We start from the raw sequence: 24,530 nt of genomic DNA, 5'->3' as shown, positions 1-24,530 counted from the left end.
TATCCACTGTGCAAAAGAACATAATGGTTGGCGAAAGGCGGTTACATTAGTAATCTTACACCATCTCCTCATATATATATATATATATATATATATATATATATATATATATAAGTACTACTTTATATTGTGCTTACCTAGTGACGACCAAAATTGCCCATGTGCCCTTCTCCTTTAACTCTTATTTTCTGTATGCTTGAATTTTGTCCTGCAAGATTGATTAAAGCCAGTCTCAGTCAGTTTTTCTCCACCTGTTATAGTATGTTTTTTATTCTTAGATACCCTTTCTCATAACCTCTATTCTGTCCAAAACACAAGCACTTACTCCTAAATTGTCAAGTCCCCAATATCAATGACATGGCCGCTGGTTCCTTTCACAATATCTATACCTCACTGTTATTTAAGTCCCCTTTTTCTTCTCGGAATTTAATTCCCTCAGTTAAGTTGTTGCGCATCTTCCTCCGTGGAGTACACTCTCAGTGCAAGGCTGATGGGCCTACAGATCAAAGAACTAAACCCCAATTGGCCCCCCCTAAGATCATCAACTGCAGACTTTGTGACTATAAATTTGAATCTTCTAACCATCTGCTATGCTGCTGCGTGGTGCTATTGTACAATCGCTGTATCTTCTTAAAACTGCTTTTCTTAACAGACGGAATCAGAACTTGCAATGAGGTAAGGAATCTTGTGATTATTATCACGGAGCCAACTGATCTGGCTAAATTAGGCAAGTACATCAGCTGCATAGAAGCATTCTTAAGAGTCTTACAAGCCTGGATCGAGACTGCCTGGGAAGAACAACACTGATCTCAGCTAGTTACTGCCAGAAAGTGGCAGACTCTCACTGAACATGGGCTATGTCCGTTCACCACACCCCAAGGACAGTCTATCGCTTTCCGCTTATGCATTTCTTGCCAACCATTCCATTTGACATTCAACATTCAGCCGCTAGCATTGTTCCTGACAGACGTATTTTATAAGTATCCCAGCTGTCACTAAGCACTTTACAATTCTGTATGTATACCCATGATTGTTGCTACAATTTTAGGTCCTTTTCTGCGCACATAATGCTGTTTTACTATATTTTTAATCATCCGCTCACATTTGTTGTTTAATACACATGTTTTCATACGTTTTATTTACTGTAAAGATTTTTTACATTATAACTTTTAATTATTCACATAATAAAATCGACTGACTGACAAATTTGGTAATGAACATCTCGGTCAATCAGGCAACAATTAGGGAGCTAACCCTTTGGTAAAATTTTGTAAGAACTCATCTCATCACGTGAGGGAGGATCTTGTGTATTTATAAGCTCTTACAGGAGACTTTGAATGGGATCCCATGGAATTTCTAGGAGCGGTCAGTCGGGATAGTGATAGAGAGATTTCTGAGACGGACTGGGGTTGGATAGGGTCAACTAGTTGTCAGCATACAGAAGTGTGCCTCACAGACAGATGACTTATAAAGTGTTATCAATAGTTATTAATTCTAGTGCACATTAACCAGATTTACCCCAATGTTTCGGAGGCCTTTTGGAGGTGAAAAGGAAACCATGTACATTTGGTAGGACTGTTACCGTATTTCGCTTTATCAGATAGACATCTTGAGCCACATTAACCCCTTAGCAGCTGGGCCTCACCCTCCCCCCCCCCCACCCCACCCCCCAGTGCTGGGCCCTGTTTTGGCTATTTGGTGTAGTTCACGCTTAGGTTGTAATAACTTTTTGTCCACATAAGCTATCCATTCCAAATTTGTGTCCTTTTTTCCCAACATCTTTTTTCCCAACATCTTATTGATTCTAAAGGTACCCAGAGGAGACCAAGAAATTAGCCAAAATACAGCTAAAGTTTCGTTTTGTTCAGAAAAATGGGAAAAAAGGGCTGCAAAAGAAAGCATGTGTTTTTTTCCCTGAAAAGGGTATCAACGAAGGCTAAAATAAAAAAGAAATTGAAATTGAGGTGAAATAAAGAGCCATTTCTGTCCATGTTTTCTTCTATAACGTTTTCTAGCTATGGCAGAATTTTGAAAGCAATATATCATTACGTCTGCTGGACTCTTCTGGTTTGCAGGATATATAGGGCATTTATTTAATTATTTCTTCTAAGATGGCCGCTATGTTTATAGTTAGGGAGATGTTTTGATTTCACGTTATCAGTGCCACTCTGTGAAGGCGTCACTATCAGTGTCAAAGACAAGTGATATACGTAGGTATTCACACCATGTCCCTTTCCCACTTACGTGTGATAGGAACATAATGTACTTTTTGAGTGAATTGTTTGGATAATTGCTGCCCCAAGCATGCCTTCTTATCAATTGTCTGGGAACATACCTGCGGCAGGGGTCCTACAAGATCTGTATAAATACATCTCATGAAGACAAGGTTATCAGAGGGATTCCTACCAGATGCCTTCAAAGCTATCCATGCTACATGTCGCCTTGATGCAGACCTAGCCTTCGTGTCCCCACGGAGTCTGATCTATAGACCTCATTCCAAGGTAACAAGTGTTGGGGGCTCGTCTCATGGACACGGTACTGGCAGATTAGGTTTAACACACCTAGCTCTCGCTAGGTTGGAGATTAGGTTCTCCATGTTAGGGTATTAGGACCTATTTCACATCTCTTGTTATTGCAAGATGGTAGGGTCCTTTATATTCACAACTCTTGTTTTTACAATTCTGCTTCTTGCATTGTTCATTATCCTAATCATTGCAGCTCATGCATTTTACAGTAGATTGCAGTCTTGTTAATAAAACCTATTGAAAACTTTACTGCATCTCTTTCATTGCATGTGTGTAACTGAGACTTGTTGCTCATGTGAGAAAAGGGTAATCTCCATTTAACCACGACTCCTCTGAGATGGGACACTATTGAGTCCATGTAAAGGCTGCCAGAAATCATCTTTTACTGTTTAGGTTTTTGGTGAGGTAATGCTTGTGAGTTGGGAGGGTTGGACCGACAGTTGTGACTTGTTGTAGGGTTGGCCTAGTCGCCTACAAACAAAATTACTGTCATCCCTAAACCAGCAATCTTGCCTAGAGCAAGATCCTGACAACCACATACACTGACTCTGAAAAAGAAGAAGCAATTAATATCCCTAGTGCTTCTTTTCCAGTTACTAACAAATCAATATGTGAGGATGATTATTGCTTGAATTACTGAGAAAAAAAAACTAATTGTCAATGGCAGAATTAATAACGACATATCTGTTCAGTATACCTTTAGTTGTAATTCAGCTCTATACTCGATTATGTAATTTTGTCTTACTTCACATTTGGGCTCTCGTCTGATTTTGGGGTTATATAGATAATTCTTAAGTGACCACTACATCTTAACATTCTCTATTGACTTTTCATTAGTTGAAACTGTCTCGTGGAATACAAAAAAATGTCCCGATCTCCAAGCATAGATACAAGAATAAATCAAATGACCTTTTGGGATACAAGGAAAGTAGCGGCTCTAAGTACTGTGCTCTCAGAAAGGCAACTGAAAAAATAGCAAGCCCAATTATAAATATGCTAATGATGTTTGAATTCTACATGAAGAGATTAGCAGCAAAGAAAATAAAAATAACAAGCGCTAACTGCTCCAAGCAAAAAGTCTTGCAAAAAGTGTCCTGGCTCAAATGTAAATTGTCTAGAGAAATTAGCCACTTGATTATGCATCAATTTCGGTTCTTCTCCTCTGGGATGGGGGGAGGGGATAATTAATTTCCGAAAGAAAAAACGAATAGACAAATTTGTTTAACAAATAAAAGGTATACCAACCAAAAAGGCATTACCCTTAGATAGGCCATGATTTAAAAAAAAAAAAACTAGGAGGTTCTGGAAATTGACTGTCAAAGCTTGTGGTACTAGAAAAGATGCTTCCCTAATTTTTTTTTGTGATGAAATCTGGGTGCTATATATAACCGATCTACATGCGGCCAACATGGAGTTTTCCTTAGAATCACTGCCTGAGGTGGTCTCCTGCACCGATTCTCTTGATGAATACGGTCCACCCAGTGACATTGATTAAGAGCTTTATATAAAAATCAAGAACTGCAAGAGGAATGTGACCAAATGAAATTCTAATTTCTGTCACAAAAAGATGCTATCCCCTGGGCATCCTTTTTAACCCCTATTTTATTTTAAGTATTGGTATCACCAAAGGGTAATTCCAAAGTTCTGGATTGGGGAGTATAGTAGTTCCTCTGAAAAAATGAGGATATGCCTTCACCCCACAACTACAGACAAATAGTGCTCTAAGATGTAATGAGAAACAATTTTAATACCAGTATTTTAGAACATTTACAAGGGTGGGTATTAGATAAAGAGAGCCTGCAAAATGAACAAGCTGGTTTCAGGGCTAACAGTTACACTATAGATAATATAGTGATAGTTCATGCAATCGTTGAAAGTACGTAGTGACGAGAGGCCTAGAGACCCTGGCACTGGTTGTAGGAGGCTGGACTGGCTCGTAGTGAGTACCAAGGGGTACTTACACCTTGCACCAGGCCCAGGTATCCCTTATTAGTGTACAGGGTGTCTAGCAGCTTAGGCTGATAGATAATGGTAGCTTAGCAGAGCAGCTTAGGCTGAACTAGGAGACGAGTGAAGCTCCTACAGTATCACTAGTGTCATATGCACAATATCATAAGAAAACACAATACACAGATATACTAAAAATAAAGGTACTTTATTTTTATGACAATATGCCAAAAGTATCTCAGTGAGTACCCTCAGTATGAGGATAGCAAATATACACAAGATATATGTACACAATACCAAAAATATGCAGTATAGTATTAGAAAACAGTGCAAACAATGTATAGTTACAATAGGATGCAATGGGGACACATAGGGATAGGGGCAACACAAACCATATACTCCAAAAGTGGAATGCGAACCACGAATGGACCCCAAACCTATGTGACCTTGTAGAGGGTCGCTGGGACTGTAAGAAAACAGTGAGGGTTAGAAAAATAGCCCACCCCAACCAAGACCCTGAAAAGTGAGTGCAAAGTGCACTAAAGTTCCCCAAAGAGCACAGAAGTCGTGATAGGGGAATTCTGCAGGAAAGACCAAAACCAGCAATGCAACAACGAGGGATTTCCAGACGAGGGTACCTGTGGAACAAGGGGACCAAGTCCAAAAGTCACGACCAAGTCGAGAGTGGGCAGATGCCCAGGAAATGCCAGCTGTGGGTGCAAAGAAGCTGCTACTAGGCAGTAGAAGCTGAGGATTCTGCAGGAACGACAAGGGCTAGAAACTTCCCCTTTGGAGGATGGATGTCCCACGCCATGGAGAGTCGTGCAGAAGTGTTTCCTGAAGAAAGACCGCAAACAAGACTTGCTAGCTGCAAGTCGTGCGGTTAGGGTTTTTGGATGCTGCTGTGGCCCAGGAGGGACCAGGATGTCGCCAATTGCGTCAGGGGACAGAGGGGGTGCCCAGCAAGACAAGGAGCCCTCTCAGAAGCAGGCAGCACCTGCAGAAGTGCCAGAACAGGCACTACGAAGTGGAGTGAAACAGTGCTCACCCGAAGTTGCACAAAGGAGTCCCACGCCGCCGGAGGACAACTCAGGAGGTCGTGCAATGCAGGTTAGAGTGCCGTGGACCCAGGCTTGGCTGTGCACAAAGGATTCCCTCGGAAAGTGCACAGGAGCCGGAGTAGCTGCAAAAGACACGGTTCCCAGCAATGCAGTCGGGCGTGGGGAGGCAAGGACTTACCTCCACCAAACTTGGACTGAAGAGTCACTGGACTGTGGGAGTCACTTGGACAGAGTTGCTGGATTCAAGGGACCTCGCTCGTCGTGCTGAGAGGAGACCCAGGGGACCGGTGATGCAGTTCTTTGGTGCCTGCGGTTGCAGGGGGGCGATTCCGTCGACCCACGGGAGATTTCTTCGGAGCTTGTAGTGCAGAGAGGAGGCAGACTACCCCCACAGCATGCACCACCAGGAAAGCAGTCAAGAAGGCGGCAGGATCAGCGTTACAGAGTTGCAGTAGTCGTCTTCGCTACATTGTTGCAGTTTTGCAGGCTTCCAGCGCGGTCAGCAGTCGATTCCTTGGCAGAAGGTGAAGAGAGAGATGCAGAGGAACTCTGATGAGCTCTTGCATTCGTTGTCTAAGGAAATCCCCAAAGCAGAGACCCTAAATAGCCAGAAAAGAGGGTTTGGCTACTTAGGAGAGAAGATAGGCTAGCAACACCTGAAGGAGCCTATCAGAAGGAGTCTCTGATGTCACCTGCTGGCCCTGGCCACTCAGAGCAGTCCAGTGTGCCAGCAGCACCTCTGTTTCCAAGATGGCAGAGGTCTGGAGCACACTGGAGGAGCTCTGGGCACCTCCCAGGGGAGGTGCAGGTCAGGGGAGTGGTCACTCCCCTTTCCTTTGTCCAGTTTCGCGCCAGAGCAGGGCTGAGGGGTCCCTGAACCGGTGTAGACTGGCTTATGCAGAAATGGGCACCATGTGTGCCCATGAAAGCATTTCCAGAGGCTGGGGGAGGCTACTCCTCCCCAGCCCTGACACCATTTTCCAAAGGGAGAGGGTGTAACACCCTCTCTCTGAGGAAGTCCTTTGTTCTGCCTTCCTGGGCCAAGCCTGGCTGGACCCCAGGAGGGCAGAAACCTGTCTGAGGGGTTGGCAGCAATGATACATAGTACGGCACACCTAACAGAAACTTATTATGAATAATCAATAAATAATTAAACAAAGTCAAGCATCAACTTTTAATACATATTAGAAAAGTCCATTCTTATTCAGTGTTCTGAATAGTTGTTCCTCATAAGTATACACATGTCTCCATAATGGTACAAACTCAAGCCGTGTTTGACAACACCTCCATAATGATACAACTCAAGCCAACACGTGTTTCGTCTTGGGAAAACTCCAATCCAATCCCAAACGACTTCTTCAGGGCTAAAATTGTAAATATATTCATTGAGTTAGTAACCAAAATACTAGAACTTAGTCCTTGAAGTTATCAAAAGGAAAGAGAGGTTTAGTATACACTCCAAATAGAGCCCAAACAAGATGACCGAAATGTTAACCGCATAATGTCTCGTGTCTGATAAACGTGTCCCAAAAACAAAAACAAAGGGTGGAATGAGAACCAAGGAAATAGAAATGGGTATTAGCTACCCATAGGTACATAAATCGTATGTATTAAACTTGAAAAAAACAAAATATATGGTTGATAGAACAACAAACACCAACGTGCACTAGCCACAAGCTCCAATATTCATGTGAGAGAACACCACTGTGTTAATTAACAAGCAACAACGTATGTAAGTCATACCTCCTAATCCTCAAAAAGGTTGACCAACTTCAACCGTCATCAAACAAAGTCCATGAGATACCAATTGGTAAGTAGGTAGTGATCTTGGAAAACAAAAAATAATGCTATTTACATCTACTTACTCAAGAAATACTCAAAGTGAAAGTGAGTCTATAAAAGCTTACATATAAGATAACCTATTGTCACACGGTTTATATACTCCAATGTACGGTTTCACACATCAAATGCAGGTATCGGATCCATGAATCAGTAAGTATCCGGTACACCAGTCTTTATTACACTTCCAGATCTAGCATGAAATCAAACAAAATAAATGCAACTACATGGCATACCCCTTACAGTAGTCTGCACACCACATTAAAAAAATATAATGTTAAACCAAGAACGACCTCCAAAATGTGACATAAAGCTATTTGCTGATCTAAATACGTAAAAAAGAGAGGACACCTGAGTATTAAAACATCATTTGCAATAAATCGTAAGAAAAGGCTATTAAGCTGCCGAAAAGATTCTTAACTTACACAATACAGGACCAAAGCCGGGTCATCTATCATGCAAAACAAACATGCTCATAAAACAAAATGAAAGCACCGATGCTTACCGTATCGAAATTCGAACACCATGAGCTCCACAAACCCCCAACAACGGAGAGAGAGAGAGAAAAGCGAGTACGCAACTCCCAAAGCAGTAAGATAGGAGAAACGCGAGTGCGCGACTCTGTCTGAGGGGTTGGCAGCAGCAGCAGTGAAACCCCTGAAAAGGCAGTTTGGCAGTACCGGGGTCTGTGCTAGAGACCCGTGGGATCATGGGATTGTGCCAACAATGCCAGGATGGCATAGAGGGGGCAATTCCATGATCTTAGACATGTTACATGGCCATATTCGGAGTTACCATGGTGAAGCTACACATAGGTAGTGACCTATATGTAGTGCACGCGTGTAATGGTGTCCCCGCACTCACAAAGTCCGGGGAATTTGCCCTGAACAATGTGGGGGCGCCTTGGCTAGTGCCAGGGTGCCCACACACTAAGTAACTTAGCACCCAACCTTTACCAGGTAAAGGTTAGACATATAGGTGACTTATAAGTTACTTAAGTGCAGTGTAAAATGGCTGTGAAATAACGTGGACGTTATTTCACTCAGGCTGCAGTGGCAGGCCTGTGTAAGAATTGTCAGAGCTCCCTATGGGTGGCAAAAGAAATGCTGCAGCCCATAGGGATCTCCTGGAATCACAATACCCTGGGTACCTCAGTACCATATACTAGGGAATTATAAGGGTGTTCCAGTATGCCAATGTAAATTGGTAAAATTGGTCACTAAAGAAATGAGAGAGCATAACCACTGAGGTTCTGATTAGCAGAGCCTCAGTGAGACAGTTAGTCATAACACAGGTAACACATACAGGGTCACACTTATGAGCACTGGGGCCCTGGCTGGCAGGGTCCCAGTGACACATACAACTAAAACAACATATATACAGTGAAATATGGGGGTAACATGCCAGGCAAGATGGTACTTTCCTACACTGGTTAGACCCAGCAACACAAAAGGATGATGGACGGAGTGCCGACAATGCAAACACTCACCCCCAGTCACAGATCTGGGTTTAATCTATCGTTCTTTTGCTCACCATGCCACCCAAGTTTGGACCCAGCCATATGCAAATCAATCTTGACCCTGTTCCTCGTGGGAACAGTCCAGCCCGAACTGCCAGGCCAGGTCCTCCCTGGACCGGAAACAAGCATCCAGGGACTAGTTTCAGGGTATCACCCTTCTTCAGCCGGGCTAGCTTGATTCCAGTGGCACAGTGAGCAAGGCACCCACGTCTGGGCATACCCTTCCCACTTGGGGTAACTGGTTAGACCCAGGTCTAAGGGAATCAAATAAGTTGCAGATAACATGTTAAAATGACAATCTATACATAAAGGACCAACATTTTACATACGTGTCTGATACATTCTAAGAATTCCCTGAGGAAATTATTGTCTACAGATAATGTCGTCCAGAAGAGACAGTATTTTCTGCAGGAATCTCTTTGTTGCTTTAAATTTGTTTAAATTATAACATGATGAATTTGCTTCTATATCAATACCAGAGCTAAAATAATTTCTTAAATCTACTCACCCTATACTCAAGAATGGAGCTTCCTAAGGCCTCTTTGTCTGCTAAAAAGGAAAATACAAAATTATTAGTTCCATCCTGCAGGGTTTAGTTGTCCGCAACTATACTTTGAAAAACACAATTTGGACCATGGGATTCGACAACTGATACTTCTTATTGGACTGAATATGTTATCATTAAAGAGACTTACTGGGGCATGGAAAAAACGTAACACAAAAGATAGATTATGATAGCTTTTAAAGAGGGGCTCCACGATTTTGATAATGTTTTCTTTGTTTGCGCAGCTTTGCACTATGTCCATTATGTTAATCTGAAACCATTTAATCAGATACGCCAATTTTATGGTAGATAGGTTTAACTTATTTTTAAATTCTTCCAAAAATTAAATTATGTTTTAAAATGTTTAATTTTTTTTAAAGTTCTTATACTTGTAGTGTTATATGAATGTGTATATTTCCAGTATTGAACCTACATAATAAGTGGAGATTTTGTGCAGTATTCGTTGATTTACGTGTGTACACATTGTCTCCAGTAGGAGGCAGTCAATAAAGATTTTTGTACCTTTGGGTTGAGTGATAGCTAGGTCCCACTGGTGGCTCAGATAACTCAACAGGGCAATTCCGTATCTGATTTTGAGATTAAAAGCTCAAGAAGATGCTGAAACAATTGAGTGTAGAAGTTGCTCATAGATGGAAACTGATTTTCTTGAAAGGAAGATCCTGTTTAAAGAACTACTTGTGGGTTTCGTTCCCAATGATTCCCAGAAATGGATCTTATAGCTACAGCATATCATAAATGAAGCCACAGCAATGATGGACTGTGGGGAGCTCTACAGTTCAGAAAGACCCAGCTCGGACAACTCCATCCATATGTGCCCGAATAAACCCAGCAGTCCACAGCCAGCGAAGGGCAGAACGCCGTGCAGCCCTCCCAAAATATTTTCAGCTTTGGGGTATACCACAATCTTGGCCAATATAGCAGAGGTCTCGGCCTCGTGGTTGACCCAATGGCTATTGAGCCAAGATCGAGAAGATTTAATGTGGTTGCTTTATTCAGAGGCAATTTCAATATTTTTTAAGGACTCGCAGCATAATACGTTAGAGGCGGAGAAGCCAAGAAACATGAAAGTTTGAATGTGGTTCCCACAGTGTGAATGTGGGATTCAGTGGGAAGGGTGGTGTTGTTGAGCTCTTGGGACCGAACTGTAGAACCCATGCATTGGGAACAGCCTCCTGACAGTGGACTGGAGTGCTACGATGGATTAGAGAAGCTTCGGAAATGTAGCTCTGTAGTAGAGACAGTAGAACCAACATAAAAGAATGAAAATTCTGTTACTCGAAGACTGGGGCCCTCTCCCCTAACTATAAGCTTAGATTGATCCATGTTACATTCCTACATACAACATATTACCCTCCTGCAACTCTACACCAACTGGGCCTCACAGACAATTCGAATAGAGTCAGATGGAGAGCCCAAAATCCTGGATTCCTTTTCTCTGTGTGGTTCAACCCGATAAATGCTATTGCTGGGTAGAGGTTTTGGAGGTATTGTCCGAAATTATTGAACTTAATACCCTTAATAGCCCTCTTCTGGCTTTCTTCAGCTATGTCAAAGACATTCCACCAACTGTTAGGAAATACACTGCTATAACATTATTGCTGACAAAACAAAAAGTGGTGATACATTGGGGGTGGTGATACATTGGGGTCGAAGCCTTCCTCATACACTGAAAAACTGGTTTAAATAATTAGCACACTGTAATGAGCCACTGGACACCCATTGAAAAGTGATGCCTGTTCAATTCAATCCGAAGTTCATCTGAATTCGGAAGTGGATTCGGAAAGTGCGGCTGACGCAGGGACCACCTAGGCAAAACTGATTGCCTTGCAGACCCAGGATATACCCTGGCTTACTCAAAGCTGCTGATATACTGCAATGATTGTATATGTGATATTCTTTACAGTTGATACTCTTTCTGAGGTAGGCACACTGTATACTGACAATTGTTGACATCCTATGGCTGTTAGTTTCTGTATGTATTATGCTCGCAACATTGGTACTTTCTGTATGGGAATGGTTTTCTCTGTTAACCTGGAAAAGTTCAATAACAACATTTGAAAACAAAAAACAACCAGCAGGAGGGGGTGGGACGTTGTGTCAGTGTGAAGGGGCCTCTCTTCCCTTGCTTTTCCTCTGTACTTTGTTGACCATGACCATGATAATTCAAAGACTCTATGAAGCTGGCAAGGAGGGGACTGCTCAAGTGGATCACATCTTACCTTCAAACAAGGACAAATGTCATCCATACTCCCCCTTTCGCATCTAAAAGCAGGGATCCCTGAAGGCTCTGTCATCTCACCCATGCATTTCAACACCTACATGAAGTCATTTACAGCAATGATCAATTAATTTCAGTGCACATGCTATAAATATGTAGATGACACACAAATACTTCTTAAACTGTGAAGTCCCAAAGATAGTTGAAACTCAAAAAATCTTCAGTTGCCTCTGAGCCGTTGATCAATGGATGACATGGAGCCAACTCAAATTGAATGCTAAGAAAACTGAAACACTCACATGTGGCAATTGGAAAAATTATGACCCACTCTACACCTGGCCTGACGTTCTGGAACTGCCTCCTAATGTATCTAAGTATTCAGAGAAGTAAGAAACCTTGGAATTACAATGGACTCCAAGTTATCAATGAATTCCCAAGTGGACAAATTAGAAAGATCATGCTTCATTACTATGATAACTCTGCAGAGCATCTTCCCTCACCTGGGATTTCCACACAAAGTCCAGGCTACTATCTCTCTTTTACTATCTAAACATAAATATGCCATAGGCCCCTACCACAGATCATCTTTATCCACTATGAAATGATTACAAGAATTCAGAACTCTGCTGCCAAACTACTCCTATATCTAAAGCCACAAGCCCACATCTCCCCTGCCTTGAGGGGCCTATGTTGGGTACTGGTTGCCAGAAGATTCACCTTCAAAATTCTTTATATTACCAACAAAGTAATACATTGAACAAGCCCGCTTTTATCAGGAAAAAGACCACCAAGTACATTCAACAAAAGAACCTCTGCTCCAGAATGGCACCTTGCCTAAAAAACCCACCATACAAGAAAATAAACACAGGTGGTACATCATTCTTCTTTCAAGCAGACGAACTATGGAATTCTTTACCCCCAAACATAAGATTCACAGATAACTATTTCATCTTCAGAAGACTACTCAAGATTTGTCTCTTTCCTACAAAACCACCATACTCAAAAACTAATGTACAGCATATCCCGGTGTGTGTAAACATTTATAGTTTGATTATATGTATGTAGATATGTGTATATCTTTGTACAAGTATGTATACTAACTATATTTTAGAAAAAATGTATAGATATTCTTTAAGACGGCTCAACAAATGTATATCTTACGGTGAAATATACATTATTTTATGCTTCACACATATAGGTCACTGCAAAGTTTTCCTATAAGTTATTTGATCAGATGCATATGGGTCACTGTTTTATTTATGTATAACAATATTTGAATGTTATAACTATTTTATCTACAAGTTCTTCACTATTGAAATATTGAGTGAAATATAAAATTAAATAAAATTTATGAAACAAATTATAAAAATAAATAATTAGCTTCATGTACAGCAAGACTTTCACTTTATATCTCAGTATATTATCTTCCTTGTACATTTGTACTCTTTCTAAGTAGTTATGTACAAATATATTTATTACTTTACTCTTACTGTAGAAGAAAAATACTTTTGATTCTCGCCAATGCGCCTCTCCGTGCCTCATCCTATACCTCTCTCAATATAGGCTCTACCTCCTCTAAGTCATCTCAAACCTTAATCTAATGCAACGAGCTCCAAAATCAGCCTTTCTAGACTCTCCCATCTTCTATCCCTCCTTGTCTCACCCCAAACCTCATTTTACTACTTCCAAAAAACCCATTCTAAATTCTTCCCTCGTGCATCTCTTCTTTGACTCATCCCAAACCTCATTTTACTACTTTGATCTCCATAATCCTTTTCTTGATTCTTTCTTCCTCCACCTTTCCTTTCACTCATTTCAAACCTCATCTTACTACTCGCAAATAACACTTTCTAGCACTTCCCTCATGTATTATGTATCCCTCCATTATCCTATTCAATCCAACTAACAGACTCATTTGTCCATCTCTCAAATTACCTCATATATTCTTATACTAATCCACCACTATTTATTGTTTGACTTTATCCTCATGGCAGCTATGTGTTTTAGTAATTCCTGCTGATGGGGAGGAGGCTTTGACAAGTGTGATATTAATGTGTTCAGTGCTGCTGGTCCATTAGGGCCCTGTAGAAATGTGGCAGAATTTTAAGGGCTGACCAGACACAAACAACACACCCCTAACAGGCAGGGGGAATAGGAGTTCAGACTTTTTGGGCTTTAGGGGTGAGCAGAAGGGAAAAGGTGCGTATCAAAGACTACCATGGCAAGGTCCCAAGGAATTGACCTGCAAGATGCCTGTGTGCCAGGCTAAGGTGGGAGCTGATGAAGTGCTGTGCTGGTAAACCATCCACACGGAGAAACAAGACATCGAGAGAACCTTCAGGTCGCACTTTAGCACAGCAGCCAATGCTCAAAGACTGGCATTGTTTTAAGAGACAGATTTGATTACCCCATTGTATGCACCCTGTCCAAGCAAGAACCAAAATCCTAGTCCGTGTAACTCAGATGCACATCCATAAATGAATCTGTTTTCACCCTTTGGGAGCTTAGCACAGAGCAGTGAGGCTTAACTTGAGGGGCAAAGTCTAAAGCATTTGTGCAACACTCCCAACAGTAAAACAGTGAACAAAACACCAAAAAACACAACTGGTTAGAAAAATAGAGTCTCAATTTATGAGTACAATAAGACCAAAATGACAAAACTCCAATAAGTATAAGTCAAGATAGTATTTTTAAAGATTAAAATGCAATATAATGCTTAAAAGCATAAAGTACTAACTGGGGATTTCTGGTTGCGCTAGACTGGGTTAAATCCAAAAGTTCAGGCCAATTGTGATGGAGCATAGGTCAGATACAGTCCTAGACAAGTTGTGCTTAAGTTTTATTTTCTCAACAGTTGAGCCAAGAGTCCAGTTTTGGGGGAAGAAATTCACCAGGAACATGGCGAGTATCACTGGCGGTGGTCTGCGGACACAAACTGCAACCCGGGCATCGCAGTTCTAAGCGGCAATGTTTGTGTGTGCGGAAACATACTTGGGGTGGCTCATGCTGATTCTTCACCCGAGCAGCACAATTCTGGTGCAAGTGAGTCCATTTGTGGTCGCAAAGAGCCTATAAGCTTGATTTTAGGAGATAAAAACACTTGGAAGGGCCCAGGACTGGAGAGGCGCCTCTTGGTGGTCAGGAGTTGTTTGAAGACCGGTCCAGGAGCTGTGACAGGTGTGTTAGGAGACTTCAGAAAACAGGAGGCAAGCCAACAAGCTTTTGGAGTCACTTTGGGGTTGAGTTGGAGAGAATGAGGTCCTGTCCTTCTCACTATCAGGCAAGGAGAGCAGCAGGCCAGCACAGTCAAGCAGGAGTCTAGCAGAGTGACAGTCCTTTCAGCAGCACAGCAGTCCTTCTTCCTAGCAGAGTATCCACAGGTCCAGATGTATACTGAGTTGGTGTTGTCTGAGGTCCAGTTCTTATACCCAGTGGTGCCTTTGAAGTGAGGGAGATTTGAAAGAGAGGCCCTTGAAGTGCACAGAGTCTCTGCTCCTCCTGATCTGGCTCCAGGCTCACTATAGGGAATTATGCAACCCTTTGTCTAGAATCAGGACTTAGCCCTTTCAGGTGTGTCAGCTCCACCCTCCCATCATGCCCAGGATGGCCCATCAGGCTGTGGATGGTCCATCAATCACACCTAAGCTCCTTTTGTGTGTGGCTGTCTGGAGGGAATGCACGAAAGCATAGCTGTCAGCCACCCAAGCATGTATTCAGAGACAAACAGAGGGCACCAGATGGTTAAAGTAAGGACATGCCAACTTTCTAAAAGTGGCATTTTCAGAATTACAATTTAAAATCTGACTGCACCATAAGTTGTGAGTTTAAATTGTGATTCCAGGAACACCAAACGTGGGGGTCCCATCTCTTCCCAATTGGAAATTACACTTGTAAAATGTACACAGCAATCCCAATGTTATCCAATGGGAGTGATAGGTCTTGCTGTAGTGAAAAACGAATTTAAGAGTTCTTCACTACTAGGACAGGTAAAACTCAAAAGTACACGTTATACTTTTTAAAAACACTGCACCCTACCCTTGGGCTGACTAAGGCCTACCTTAGGGTGACTTATAAGTATTAAAAAGGAGGGCTTGGGCCTGTAAAAGGGTTAACTTGCCAGGTCGACATGGCCGTTTAAAACTACACACACATGCTTGGCAGTGGCAGGCCTGCGACATGTTTAAAGGGCTAGTTAAGTTGGTGGCACAATCGGTTCTGAAGGCCCACTAGTAGCATTTAATGTACAGACCCTGAGCATGTGTTGCACCTTACTAGGGACTTATAAGTAAATTAAAATGCAAAGTGTGGATAAGCCAATGTTACCTTGTTTTACGCAGAGAGCACATGCACTTTTGCACTGACAAAGTGCCCAGAGTCCTAAAGCCAACATAAACGAGTTCAGCAAAGGTTCAACAGCCATGATACATTCGACAAGCCTTGCAACCCATGAAGGCACCTGAGAGTTCCCTATAAGTAACTGCAATCCTACACAATGATTTTCTGGAGATACTTCTCCTACCAATACCTTTCTAAGAGCCAGATGTATAACGTCTTTTTGTATTCACAAACAGCCCAGGTTTGCAACTGTAAGAAGGCATTTCATTATGTATGTAACCCAAATTACTAATCAGTAAGAAGTTGCCAAATTGCAATTTGGGTTTATGGCCAAACACCAATTTGGAATTTTGGAAGTGACGTGGTTAGGGCATCCCTTCAAAATACTGAATCGGATTGGTATGTATTAATGGTTTGCGACAGAAACCCAGTGCTGACCTCAGCTGCGAATGTTAGTAGGTTGCAATTTGCGAAATACCTCATTAATATAAATATTCATGAGGAGGGTCAAATTGTGACTCGCTAGGAAACTATATTTTGTGAACTGACCTATTAATATTTAGGTTGGTTTGCAGCACACCACAAGGGTTGCAAAGACACTGGTCAGAAATTGCAACCAGTATTATGGAACTAGTGCTACGCACATCTGGCCAGAAATTAGTAAAATTGAAGTAGGTATGCATCTTCTGGTGTATCTTGACTCTCCCTCCCCTGACAAGAACCCTGGACAATGATTTTTGGGGTGAACAGGTTTTGTGGCCTGGTCTAGCACTACCGGTTGGAGACATCAAAAAGCAATCTGCTTCCTAAAGAAGGTTCCTATAAGTAAGAACCCCTGAGCAAGACACCTTCCTTCTGATTTGAACTACCCCAAAGGCAGGAGGAAGCCTTTGGTTAAAGAGATGCTGATACACCAAGGACATTCAAAACAGAACTTTCAAGAGCGATATAATGTAGATGAAGACACTGAGATAAACCCTTTTTGACGGCAACCAGACAAGAAGAGAGTGAAGTAACAAAACGTTTATGGAGGCCCTCTTCAAAGGTCTGAAAGATAAATTCTCTATACTGAGAGGGGAACTCTGAAAGGAAGTCAGCATGGTAGTTCACGACCTGTGAGAGATCATCTTGTCCTTGGAGGAATCAGCTGGCAATATGTAAACAGAGCAAGAATTTCTGAGCTAAATGGCTGTCTTCCCTAAGGTGTAGCATACCATCCTCCAAATTGAACACCTGTAAAATCATTCCCTGACACTTTGAGACTCAGAAGAGTCCCAGGAGAGAATGAGGGAAAGCACATTAACAAATAAATCCAGAAACTTTTCAGGTCCCTCTGGAAGGCTAGCAACTCAGAACCTCTTGAAATTGAGGGGGCACCCAGAACTGAAGGCACCAGGTCACAAAGATACCAGCAGCCCTACATTTTGACAAGGGTGCACACCTTTCAGCTTAAAAGAAAGATTATGGCCTCAGCGAGAAATGATCTTCTACTATTAGTGTCAGGAGTCCTTCTTGAGATCAACGCTGTCAAACATTACTTCACTACCTTTTGGACCACCTATTACAAGGAAAGACTGGATGCTAGTAATTCATAAAGGTCAGTATCAAAATTGTGGTTTGCAGGGAACACATATTCACTGGTGCCTCAGGGAAGGCCAGAAAACTTAAGTCGCAGTCAAGAGCCCCAGGATGCCATCTGGCATGTGTCACAGGCAGGATGCAGGAGGCCATGAGGCCCAGCAGCCTCAGAGTCAGTCTCAGGGAAATCCAGGATGGGGGCCGAAACATCAGTATTACAACCCTAATCTTCTGGACTTGCCGCTCTGGAGGATAAGCCCGAAACTGCACCATGTCCAGAACAGCTCCAATGAGAGGGACCATCTGAGAGGGAGTCAGGTGTGACTTTGGCACGTTTATAGTGAAACCCGGCAAATGCAGGAGGTTTGCCGTAGTCAGGAGGTGGGAGACGACAGCCTAGGGCGAGCCCATCTTCAACAGCCAGTCGTCGAGATAGGGGAAGACTGATACCCCTGACCTCTGCAGATGAGCTGCACTCACTGCCATCATCTTGGTGAACACATGAGGGGCGCTCGTAAGACCAAAGGGAAGCATGATAAACCAACAGTGGTTGCAGACTACCGTGAACTGCAAATAACGTCTGTGAGCAGGCAGGGAAGTCAGGGATGTGAAAATAAGCATCCTGCAAGTCCAACGCTACCATTCAATAACCTGGGTCCTGGGCAGACAAGACCTGAGCCAACATGAGCCTCTTTAACTTATCCTTCTTGAGGAAGAGATTGAGAGCTTGTAGGTCTAGAAGAGGATGAAGACCCTTGTCCTTTCTGGGGACCAGAAAAAAGCATGAGTAACAACCACAGCCTACTTATGCACCGGAGCCCTCTCTATGGCTCCCTTTGCCAAGAGAACCACAACTTCCTTGTGGAGAAGGGACAGATGATCCTTCATCATTTGATCATAAGAGGGTGGCATGGAGGAAGGAGTAGTCTCGAAAGGAGGGGAGTAACTCCTTCAGACGATCTGCAAAGCATACCTGCCCAAAGTAATGGATTGCCAGTGGTGCTGCCGATGGCAAATCCTCCTGCCAACTCGGTGTCCATAGTAGTAGAGAGGCAGACTTGGAGGGTTTAGAGGCTGCAGCAAAAGGGGGTCGGGAGGCAGACTGAAAAGACTGCTGGCCACCTGTTCCACAAGGTCTTTGGGTCCCCCGCCCTCTTCCATGCAGAGGCTGGGCAGCATGCACAGCACAGTGGCTGGATGGAAATTGGAGTGGTTGGAAGCCCTTTCCATAGCCACAAAAGTAGTTAAATGTAGATTAGAGAGGACAAGGGAATGCTGCAAGACCCAAGGACCTGGCCATAGCCCGAGAATCCTTGAACCACTCGAGCGCCAAATTTGTCTTGTCTCCGAAGAGAAGGATGTCATCGAAGGGCATGTCCATAAGGGAAGCTTGATACATCCCCCTAAAGCCAGATGTTCTCAGCACCAGACCTGGCGCCTCAGAGGCACTGTCATTTAAACCACTCTGCTTAGTGAGTCGGTCATGCCCAGTCTGCAACAGATAGTGAACTTTGCTGCATCTCTCCTGTTGGCAACAGTCTGAGAGAATACAGCCTAGGCCTCATCCGAGACCTGTGGCAGCACTTACGCAACTGTGTCCCACAGAGTGTGGGAATAATGGCCCAAAAGGCACAGAACGCAATGCCAGGCAGGGAGAAGAAAACATGTTTTTCCCAAATGAGTGCAGTCTCTTGGATTCCCTATATGGGGAAGCAGTAGGGAAAGTCTCCATAGGAAGTAGAGTTGTGGACCACCAACTGCTCAGGAGTGGGGTGTTTTGTCAGGAAACTTGGGTCCCCAGGTGCCTATTCACAGGCACCACTGTTCTGCTTGGTTACAGCACTTCTGTCAAGAGATTAGTCTTGACTTCCACCGAGAGTAGCTGAAGGTCCAGGACCTCAGTTGCTCTCCTCCCCACTGCATAGAAGGGTATCTCCTCCGTAGCCATGGTGGGGTGAGAAAGCATACCAGTATCTGGAGATGTGTCCAGTTCAGGTTTGACTGGTATTCTAAAGGGTCCAGAAACCCCTCTCAGTCTTCTCCGAGGCCTAGCCCAGCAGAATTGGGCTCAGGATTCAACCTAGGAGGCAAAGCTCCTGCTGGCATTGGAGTCCGCATCGGGCAACGCCCATTCAGCTCCGTGTCGGAGTCAGGGATGACAATGGGAATGGTGCCGTGAGTGGGTGCTGGCAGCACTGGGATTGGGACTGGCACCAGAGAAGGCTTGTGCCTTGACTTACCCAATCACTAGATGACTTGGAGTGAGCCGACAACTTGAAACTCTGCGACTGGTCCCGGGACCTTCCTCTCGACCTGCACGGAGTCGTGTGCCAGGCCACCATCAGCTTAGGGACCACTCCCTCAAAATTTACAGATGCATAGGTAGGCACTTGGAGCACAGCTTCAGGCCGTGGTCATGCTCCAGACATCACAAGCAGACGAGGTGCAGATCCGTCACCTCTCGATGACAAGATCTGCAGGGCTTAAAGCCTGTCTTACGTGACAAGAGCTCAACACACCAGGAGGGAGAAACCTAAAAAAAAGAGTGACAAAAAGGCCAGTCAAAAAATGTCTGCGGGGTAGCTCTTTTCTCCGATCAGCTAGGCTGGTGCAGAAAGAAAAGAACTAATGTTGGTGTGTCTGGGTGGCACCTATGTAGGAAGCTGCAATGGACACTGAGCCGATCAACACCACCTACCGTTGCACCGGGGTACTGTTCATGGAAAATCTTCAAAACCCAATCTGATGCCTGGGGAGAATGCAAAGGTAAGGAATCTGCAGCTATAAGTCTCTGTCAGATATACATTTTTTAAACTAAGTGAAATTAACTTCGGCGTTTTCACGCGTTAAGATAAGAAAAGTGACTGTAATATTAACTAGGCCTGCTCATGGATAAAACACTTACCCAAATAGTGAGAAGCAACATTTTCTAACTATTTACTTTGAGGGCAATATTTTTCCAATATCGAGCTTGTTCCACTTTTATATATTGCGCACGAATCCCTAACGAGTTACAAGGTGTACTTTTAGGGGTGCGGTAGCCGATACACAAAAGAATTTCTTTCTAAATGACAAAGACACATTCATTTGACATGCATCACTGCAATACTTTTAAACTGCAACCTAGTCAGAGCACAAATGAGGTCTCTGGAGCTAAACATTTTTGTCATATGACACCATTTTAATTATTTAAAGTTCTTAAATAGCGCTTACTACCAAAAGGCTGCTAGAGCGCTTTACAGTTATGTGTAACCAGGTGTACAAATGAAGAGTTGTGTTAAAAACAATGTCATTAAACAACCACTTTATCTTAAGTAGATTTGATTCCGGGGAGTAGGGAAAAATGTCCAGGATAAGGGGCAGTGAAACAAAACAGACTGGCTAAAGATCAGGAGACTTTGCTTATCTACTTAGGTTTTGATTGAACTTTATTGTTTTTGTTTCTTTCTAAAGTGCACTGCTTTTTTCATGTCTGGTGTTTTCAGGTAGCGAGTTCCAGAGACTGGGAGACTCCCAAATGATTTTTTAGGGCTTAGTTAAAATGTAATATTTTTTCTTTCCAGTAGGAGGCATGCTTTGCTCTCTAACACTCTTATGTCCCCGGAAATATGCAATGGAGAGTCAAGGGGTGATAGTTGTCCGATGTTTCGATATTTAACTTTCACCCATGTGGTAAATATTCCGTGCCTTACTGGAAGGTTAACCAAATTGTGTGAAAACAATTTTACAACACAATTTAGATGGACAGAGCACGTGCACTGTGGCGCTGACTGTAAGTGCCACAATGCATAGCGTCTTGGCAAGAGATTAAGGGACAGAAAAAGCCGATTCCCTGCACCATTCCACTTAGTCACTGGCTACAGGAAAGTAGGTGGAAGAGCAGGCAGGAATAAATACTGAAACAGAAGTGGTGCCTGCTAGTAATTCATATTACTGACTTGACACCCTGGCTAATTTGCTTACCTGCGCTATCGAGCACATTATTGGCCCTATTCTTGACGTACTGGCTGTAGGTGACAGACTACACTCTCACATCCAGAACAGTTTATACTATAACTTTGCACTGTGCTTCAGTCTTTAGCCAATATGTGGCATTAGGAGCAGACCCCAGTCTTCACTAAACGAGTATGTCACAGCTGAGAAATCAACCAACAGAACTTCAGTGGCGGTTGGTGAAGTTTGAGAGTGGTGGGGCTGGGCTTGACCCGGGGTGGGGGGAGGAAGAGGTTCACATTTTTGGGGGGGGGGGGGGAAGAATGGCAATTTTTGGGATGCTAGTCACCATTTCAGTGTTTTCAATGTGGCACCAACCCATTTTTCTAAGTACAATCCATGTAATTTCCACATTATTGTGGGCTACTTAACACTGATCAGCGGATGGGGACTAGTGAAGAATTAGCCTTCCTTTGCAATATTACGTGATTACTTTAGTGGTTGAGTCCTTCTCACCCCCACACCCCCTACATGTTATCGTACAGCGTATTATGTGCACTACAGTGGCTAGCATGATTTTAAATCACATATATCATGTTAATTGTACTGTCTGTTGTTATACCAACACTAAGATGGTGTCTGGAGAGAATCTGTCTCCCTGGCCACACAACATGTTTGCACTAACAGATGAATCCATCACTGCCCCCTAAACATGTTAATGGGCAGTTTCAACATATAACGTGTTTGGCATGCGTTTCGGTCACAACTGTGCGCACACTTGGCAACTTCCCCTGCAGGAGTTTTAATGGGTTTGCATGCCCTTTGGGGACTTCTGGCCCAGCGTTAACTATATCTGCTCTGTGGCTGGTTCAAGGGAGAAGCCAGAAAATTGAAACACCACGCACTTCGAACAAAAGCTCTTACTATATGGCACCAAGCAAACAAAGCAAGTCATCACATCCCTTCCCAAAAGAGCGCTCCTGTTTTAATTGTATCCATTCCACATTTCCTCCTTCCATTCGCCTGCTGATATCCACCATTTCATTCTGTCATTTATTCATTCTTTCATCCATCATTCAGTCTTTCACCATTCTGTCTGTCCACCCATACATTTCCAGTCTATCCATTCATCTCAATATGTAGCCATCAAACCTATCCATCCACGCACCTATCATTCATCCATCCTTTCACACATCCATCTTTTCAGTCACTCACTCATTGATCCATCCACCCTTTCATCAATCCATCAACCCTTCCTTTCACTCATCCATCCGTTATTTCCCTCATCCATTTATCCATCCTTTAATCCACTTATCAGTCCACCTTCCCTTTCACTCATCCATCCATACTTTCACTCAGCCATCCTTTCACTCATCCATCCATCATTTTATCTCTCGTAATCTTTCCATCCATCCCTCATCCACCTATCCATCCACCTTTCACTCACCCATCAATTCACTCTTTAATCCATCTATCTACCCTCCCTTTCAATCATCTATCCATTTTTTCACTCATCCACCCATCCACCCTTTAATCTATGCATCAACCCACTTTCACTCATCAATTCATTTGTCTACTCATCCATCCCTTCACTCATCCGTGCATTCCTTCGTTCATCCATCTATCCACACTTTCACTCCATCTATCCATACCATCACTCAACCATCCATACCTTCTCTCATCATCCATCCACCCTTTCATTCACCCATCCATACTTTCTCTCATCATCCATCCACCCTTTCACTCATCCACCCATCCATACATTTACCCTTTCATGCATCTATCCATTTTTTCACGTATTCATCCATCCACCATTTTATCCACCCATCCACCCTCTCTTTCACTCATTCATCCTTTCTTTACTCACCAATCCATTCTTTTACTCACCCATCCTACATCCATCCTTTCACTCATATACCCACCCACCCTTTTACCCACCCATCCATCCACCTTTTCATTCATCCATCCATCCATCCTCCCTTTCACTCACACATCCATCCATCTGACTTTTCACTCAACCATCCATACTTTCACTCACTCAAGCATCCATAATTTCTCTCATCATCAATCCACACTTTCACTCATCTATCCTCCTACCCTTTCACCCTCTCTTTCATTCATCCATCCATCATCCATTCTTGAACTTAATCATCCATCTGCCCTTTACCCATCCATCCATCCTCTCTTTCACTCATCCATCCATTCTTTTACTCATCCATCATACATCCATCCTTTCACTTTTACCCACCAACTGTTTTACTCACCCATCTATCCACCCTTTAACTCATACATCCATCCACCCACCCTTTCACTCACGCATCCATCCATCAGCCATCCATCCATTCACTCACACATACACCCATTCACCCTTTCACGTTATTTATGACCCCCAGATGACATTTTTGTTGCCTCACCTGGTGACATGGAGGGAAGCTTCAAGCCAGGCGAGTCGGGACTCAGGGATGCTGACTAATTCAAATAAACACACGCACATGCAATGTGCAACAACTTGCTCTTTGCTTAACTGTCCCCACGAGTCTGCTTGCTGGCAGTAAATATAAGGCATACCAGAGCTCAAATGGCATCCAGCATGAACTGCAGCGTGGGAAGCAGCACCTCCAGTCTGCGCAGTGTGTCTTCAAAAGTCCAGCTCACACACTGCGCACACTCGATTTCGTAGCTTCCTGCTTGTAGTCTCTACCCCACTCGTCACAGGGTCTGGTACCACCCCACCCTGTGACGAGTTGGAAAAGGGTGTGGTGACAATGGTCTCCTCTCACTGATTGACGTGGAGGCCGAGAGCTGCAGGGCTTGAATCTGAAACGCCCAGAGCTAACTCTACCTCCACGTCATCACGGGGTGGAGACTGAACCTTTGATTTACTGTCTTTGCCGAGTTGTTGACCTCACAGGCCTCAGGGCTGTGAGATTGTCGGCCCAGCATAATTCTCTAGACTTTGTGCCTGCCCAGGAAAGCGTCACTCCACTGTCACCACTGCAAGGAGTACGGT

The 24,530-nt window shown here is 43.4% G+C and overlaps 1 protein-coding gene and 1 long non-coding RNA gene across 2 annotated transcripts in view; one reads left to right on the top strand and one right to left on the bottom strand.

Moving 5' to 3' along the window:
* Window positions 1–24,530, top strand: part of WFIKKN2 (WAP, follistatin/kazal, immunoglobulin, kunitz and netrin domain containing 2) — a 335,359-nt gene that overhangs the window by 231,954 nt on the left and 78,875 nt on the right. The window lies entirely within an intron of this gene.
* On the bottom strand, window positions 137–24,079 carry LOC138245955 (uncharacterized). Its single transcript, XR_011194195.1, has 3 exons — window positions 23,935–24,079; window positions 9,400–9,440; window positions 137–208 (listed from the first exon to the last, which is right to left on the bottom strand). It is a non-coding gene; the product is annotated as an uncharacterized lncRNA (long non-coding RNA).

This window comes from Pleurodeles waltl, chromosome 7 (genome assembly GCF_031143425.1).
Source record: "Pleurodeles waltl isolate 20211129_DDA chromosome 7, aPleWal1.hap1.20221129, whole genome shotgun sequence".
NCBI lineage: Eukaryota > Metazoa > Chordata > Amphibia > Caudata > Salamandridae > Pleurodeles > Pleurodeles waltl.
Note: the sequence above shows the minus strand (reverse complement) of the source record. Positions and strands in the feature narration are given on the sequence as shown.